Source organism: Triticum urartu, chromosome 3, assembly GCF_003073215.2.
Source record: "Triticum urartu cultivar G1812 chromosome 3, Tu2.1, whole genome shotgun sequence".
In the NCBI taxonomy this organism is placed as follows: Eukaryota; Viridiplantae; Streptophyta; class Magnoliopsida; order Poales; family Poaceae; genus Triticum; species Triticum urartu.
The window spans coordinates 473,189,050-473,195,639 of NC_053024.1; the positions used below are offsets into that span (position 1 = coordinate 473,189,050).

The 6,590-nt window shown below is 51.9% G+C and overlaps 1 long non-coding RNA gene across 1 annotated transcript; it reads right to left on the minus strand.

Annotated features, from left to right (window-relative positions):
- Positions 1-372: 372 nt before the first annotated feature.
- On the minus strand, positions 373-1,560 carry LOC125548504. The gene is made up of 2 exons (XR_007301105.1): positions 1,083-1,560; positions 373-1,009 (listed from the first exon to the last, which is right to left on the minus strand). It is a non-coding gene; the product is annotated as an uncharacterized LOC125548504 (long non-coding RNA).
- Between the last annotated feature and the right edge of the window lie 5,030 nt (positions 1,561-6,590).

Genomic DNA, 6,590 nt, shown 5'->3' on the forward strand with positions numbered 1-6,590 from the left:
TTTAAATGAGGCCGGAAATAACAAACAACAATTCCGGTAAAACCCCATATGCATATTTTAAGGTTTGGTATTGTTCTGCCCTAAAGCAAATTTTAGAGTTGTTAAACATACAAAGTAATGTCACCATGTTAAACCAGGCATTTTTCTATCCCATTTACATATAAAGTTTATTAAATTTGGAGCTACGGTTATTAAGTTATGAAATAAAGCATTTTAACATGTCATAGGAGAAAATTGAACCAAACAGCATTATAAACATTTCAAACATGCATGAAAATTGGATATTGTGAAACTAGATGAAATTCTAGTCAAGTTACGTATATAATTTGTTTTAAACCGATGCATGGTTAAGAAGTTATTATATGCATGATGTTTAGGGTTTTTTCTGCAAATCTGTCAACTCTGGAAAAAATAACTAAATTCACAGATCTGGGAAAAAACCTAAACAGGCCGAATCTGGTTGGCCCGATAGAGAGAAGGGTTGTTGCTCACATGGGCCAAGCCCAGTCGGGGAAGAGGCTTGGCAGGCCGGATCTTGAGGGGAAGCAGGCTGGGCCTTGAGGCGCTGCAAGAGGAGGCCCACGTACGGTGTGGCTGCGGTCAACGCAGAACGAGCGGGGAGCGCGAGGTTCAGAGTGGCGGCGCTGACCACGCGAGGCATGGGCACCTCGTCCTCCCCGTAGAACGAAGTAGAGGAGGGGCTGGAGATGGCCGCCGGCGACAACTGGCGCGGGCAAGCGGGGCGAGGCGGAGGGACTTGGCGCTCTGGCCGTTGCTGGAGACGACGAGGAAGCCGAGTCCGGCGTGGAGCAGGGAACTTAGCGCGGCGGCGGCTAGCCTGGGGTCTCCGGTGACGACGAGGCCGGTCTTCGGAGGCGCGACGACGAGGCCGAGGAAACTAGGGCGGCAAGTCAAACCTAGCTTGAGGCGTCCATGGCTCCAGGTGCGGGCGCAAGAGGAGTTCAGGTCGGAGGCGCGAAGGCGTTCGGGGATGGAGCTCCTGTCATTGCTGGACAGAGGGAAACAGAGGTTAGGAAGGAGACAAAGAAAGGAAGGGAGGATGAGGGACGCTGGTGCTCAACTGCGGCAGTGTCGATGGTCACCGCCGAGGTCGAGGCGGGGCACGCTCTGGCGGACGGACGACCTGGCAACGCGCGGGCGAGGTAGAGCTGACAAGGCAGCGACGTGAGGAGGTTGGGGAAGAGCTCGGGGATGCTCTCCTATTGCGGCAAGGGAGGAGCACGGCGCAGGGGCTCCTCGGGCCCATGGATTGGTGGTACGGCGATGGAGATCCGACGATGAGGTGGAGCAGGGGCGCGGGAGAAGGGGCTCAAGCTCCTGGAGCTTGGCGAAGACAGCATGGAGCCCTCAAGCGGGAGAGCCTATGGGCGCGGAGGAGCTCCACTCCTCTAGATCGAACAGGGAGGAGGTGGTTGTTTGCGGTTCTGGAGGGGATTGAGGGATGCTCGAAGGAGCTAGCTGGTTGGGTGAGAAGGGGATCTAGGAGGATTCCGATGGAGATGGTGAGTGGGTGGCGGCGACGCGATGGGAAAAGATGGTTGGGACAGATCCTAGGACTAGGGTTTGGACGCATATATACATGGCATGGATTAGATTAGAGGCTACCTTGTCCCTCCGATTGTAATCGGGCGGACGAGAATAAATAGCTTAGGGGAGTCCAACAAAGAATCGGAGATGTTTTGTATATGTTTGGGGATGTTCCGGACCCAATGGTGATGACTATCCGGGTCGGGTTCGGGACAGTTTTCAGACGCGCGCGAGGAGGGCCGCGGGCTGACGAGAGAGGTTAGGTTGGACCTGGCAGTGAGTGATGGTGGGCTATGCAGAAAGCCTTGGGCTGAGAGAAGAGAAGAGAGAGACCCGGCGACTGTTTCCGGAGACCGAAAACGTCCGACGTTTGACCGGCTATACTGCAGCTATAGTTATCCGTTGGGGCGTCAAACGGACTCCGAATGCGATGAAACTTGGCGGGCGGTCTACTGACAACATAACAACATCGCACGCCAACTTTCAACCCATTCCGAGAACATTTTCCGGCCACTTATAAAATAATATTTCGGACATGCCACGGGCGCATGCAAGTGTGTCTGGGCTCAGAACGGACAACGGACGGAACTGGGGGAACCCGGACGGATGCAAGTTTTGAAAACATGATGATGCAATGCGGATGATGACATGGCAAGATGCGACACGCGAGCAAATGACAAGGCAACAACAACGAATCACTGGAAGATACCTGGCGCGTCGGTCTTGGGGCGTCACACCCGCTTCATGAGGCGGGGTGTCGAGGGGGGGGGGCGTTTCACTCTCCATCATCTCCGGAAGATCCCCCGTAGATGAACTCTGTCGAGACAGGCTACGATCCGGACTACAATTTATAAACATTGGTTATTGTCTTCGGAAGTAAGGTAGGATGTTTCCACTATGAAGTACTTTTTGACTACTTACAGCTCGGTAGAGGGCTGATCCCCGCGCGGATATTGTGCGGCAAGAATACCCTCCGAGGCAGGACCCTCTGATGAAGATTTCTTCTCCCGTTTGGAAACCTTAGTTTCCAGATCTTCAGAGGTAGTCCTCTTCCTTCCCCGGGGAGCGAGAATGTCAGACTCTTCCCTCTGGTTGTCCTCCCTCGCGGAGGCGCTCATTCCCCCGGCTGGAATAAATAGCGAGTGAGGCCCGCTTTCGCCCTCTCTATTCCCCCATCATCTTCCTTTGAGGGCACTGGATACGGCGCCGGCTCGAGCATCTTGTCCAGTACCGGATTGTTCAAGCCCTCAGGAAGGGGGGCCGAACACCTGATCATCATCGCCTTTGTTATCCAGTCCTGGTCAAAGAGCGGCTCTTTAGAATGATGCCATGATGAATAAAAGGACAGCAGGTTCGGCATGGGATTACTTACTAGGGCAGCGGGGCGGTTCCAGCTCAGACCCACGTCCTCGGTGGTGTCCGGACACTCTATTTGGGGTCCGAAGAACGATTTGTACATCTCTTCGAGCGTTATGCCGAGGAAATGCTGAATAGCTCATGGTCCTTCCGGGTTGAATTCCCACATGCGGAGGGGCCGGCGTTTGCAAGGCTGGATTCGACGAACTAGCATAACTTGCATTACCATAACCAGACTGAAATCTCTCTCAAAGAGATCTCGGATGCGGCTCTGTAGTATTGGCACGTCCTTTGCTGGACCCCAGCTCAGCCCCCTGCTGATCCATGACATCAGTTGCGGTTGGGGGCCCGAGCGAAAGGTGGGGGCAGCTACCCACTTGGCACTTCGGGGAGCTGTGATGTAAAACCACTCCCGCTGCCACAATCCGGACACCCCTGGGTAGGAACCCTCTGGCCATTGAGTGTCAGCGATTTTGCTTATTAAAGCAGCTCCGCACGCTGCGTGCTGCCCCTCGATCATCTTCAGCTTCACATCAAAGGTCTTGAGCCACAGGCCGAAGTGAGGGGTAATGCGGAGGAAGGCCTCACATACGACAATAAATGACGAGATGTGAGGAAGGGAATCCGGGGCCAGATCATGAAAGTCCAGCCCGTAATAGAACATAAGACCCCTAACAAAGGAATCTAGAGTGAGGCCTAGTCCTCGGAGGAAGTGGGAGACAAACAGAACGCTCTCGTTGGGTTCGGGAGTAGGGACGACCTGCCCTCAGGCGGGCAGCCTATGCGAAATTTTGGTGGTCAGATATCTGGCCTCTCTCAACTTCTTGATGTCCTCCTCTGTGACGGAGGAAGGCATCCACCGACCTTGAAGGTCGGATCCGGACATAGTTGAAGGTCCGAAGCACCTGACCTTAGCTTTGGGTGTTAGAACTCGAGGTGGGGGAAGGATTCGATTGAGCGCGGGAGGGAAAAAAAGAAAAAGCCTTGTCCCCTTTATAAAGAGGGTGAATATCAGGCGTCCTCCTCGTGACCGTTTGGGACTTGCCTAAGATCTAGGAGTCATACCAACAGGCACGGTTGGGTTACCCACGTTTGTATTGATGAGAATCCCGTGATAAGGGGGACACGATCTCTGCTTCGACAATACGTGTCAAGAAAACTGCCTTGCGATATGTGCGAAGCTGGTTGAGAAAAGCGGTTCGAATAATAACAGGGCCATGGCGTCATGTCATACTGTCAACACGTGTCAGCAGATTAGATTTGTGGAAATATTATTCTCTCTACGGTGGTATGTGGATATTTTGCAGGGTCGGACACTGTCCTTGTATTCAAACTCTTCCATGGTGTATTCAGAGGAGGAGCCCGCCTTGCAATGCCGAAGACAACACTACGCGCCGGACTCATCGTCATTGAAACCTGGTTCAGGGGCTACTGAGGGAGTCCTGGATTAGGGGGTCTCCGGACAGCCGGACTATATCCTTTGGCCGGACTGCTGGACTATGAAGATACGAGATTGAAGACTTCGTCCCGTGTTTGATGGGACTCTACTTGGCGTGGAAGGCAAGCTAGGCAATACGGATATGTATATCTCCTCCTTTGTAACCGACCTTGTGTAACCCTAGCCCCCTCCGGTGTCTATATAAACCGGAGGGTTTTAGTCCGTAGGACAACATACAATCATACCATAGGCTAGTTTCTAGGGTTTAGCCTCTCTGATCTCGTGGTAGATCAACTCTTGTACTGCTCATATAATCAAGAACAATCAAGCAGGACGTAGGGTATTACCTCCATCAAGAGGGCCCGAACCTGGGTAAACATCGTGTCCCCGGCCTCCTTTTACCATCCACCTAAGACGCATAGTTCGGGACCCCCTACCTGAGATCCGCCGGTTTTGACACCGACAGTTGGCGTCCCCTTTCCCTCTTTTGTGTCGTCCTGGTGACTGGTTGGCTCAAAGGAGGTCGAGGGTGGCGCAAGGCGGGACCCTCGCCTGGCGATATGAAGCAAGGTCGGTACTTGTGAAGAAGGCACAATGCCTGTGAAGCTCGTCGCCCGTGACACTCTCACGTAATAATGAGTTGGGGTTGTACACGCCCCGGAGTCTCAGGAGCGCCGGTCTCAGGCCCTGGGGCTGCCTCCCACGCCTAGTGGCAGCACTTAGCTCCGCGCTGGTGAGAAGACTTGAAGACCCGAATACTAGACTAGGTGCCGGACGCGGCCTTTTTCTTTGGATCTCTCTTTCTGTGGCTTTGCTTTCTGAATCTGGACTTAAGTTGAAGCTGAATTTTTATTGATGTGCATGGGGGGTGCCTTTTCTCGTTCGAGCCGTTTCTCGCCTTCTGGATCTTGTTTGGTTTGGGACTCATGTCCATCACCTTTCCCTCGCCAAGCTCCTCGCGAGCCAGACCGCGCAAAGCACACGCTCGTCAAGCACGCACAAGCACTGCGCCTGGTGCTCACCTCTTACGGGCCCCCCTCAAACGTGGTGATAAGCTCCGCAGGATTCTCAGGAACTCGTCGCCTCATGACCCAACCCTAAGCTGGCGCTGACTAAGGTAAACCACGTGGGGGAGCTCACCCCCAGCTTCATGAGCTCACGAGGACACATACCCACATCGCATAGGAAAGTAAATACTGCAATTTGCTTATACGAGGGGCTCCCCCTCTCAAAATTCTCTTACAAGTCTTCCAAGGGCCACGCCCAAGTTTTGCGTGCAGGATAAAACAACAAGAGAACATGGGATCAGCCAAAGATATCACTCACCACATCACCGCGGACGCGTCACTCGCGTCGCCGCCATCTTCGTCGGTATCGTCGCCACCATCGGCGACACCCCCATCGCTGTTGTTGACCACGTCACCTTCGTTTGCGACGACCACCTGAAGGAAATATGCCCTAGAGGCAATAATAAAGTTATTATTTATTTTCTTATATCATGATAAATGTTTATTATTCATGCTAGAATTGTATTAACCGGAAACATAATACATGTGTGAATACATAGACAAACAGAGTGTCACTAGTATGCCTCTACTTGACTAGCTCGTTAATCGAAGATGGTTATGTTTCCTAACCATAAACAAAAGAGTTGTTATTTGATTAACGGGATAACATCATTAGAAGAATGATGTGATTGACATGACCCATTCCATTAGCTTAGCACCCGATCGTTTAGTACGTTGCTATTGCTTTCTTCATGACTTATACATGTTCCTATGACTATGAGATTATGCAACTCCCGTTTGCCGGAGGAACACTTTGTGTGCTACCAAACATCACAACGTAACTGGGTGATTACAAAGGAGCTCTACAGGTGTCTCCAAAGGTACATGTTGGGTTGGCGTATTTCGAGATTAAGATTTGTCACTCCGATTGTCGGAGAGGTATCTCTGGGCCCTCTCGGTAATGCACATCACTTAAGCCTTGCAAGCATTGCAACTAATGAGTTAGTTGTAGCATGATGTATTACGGAACGAGTAAAGAGACTTGCCGGTAACGAGATTGAACTAGGTATTGAGATACCGACGATCGAATCTCGGGCAAGTAACATACCGATGACAAAGGGAACAACATATGTTGTTATGCGGTCTGACTGATAAAGATCTTCGTAGAATATGTGGGAGCCAATATGAGCATCCAGGTTCCGCTATTGGTTATTGACTGGAGACGTGTCTCGGTCATGTCT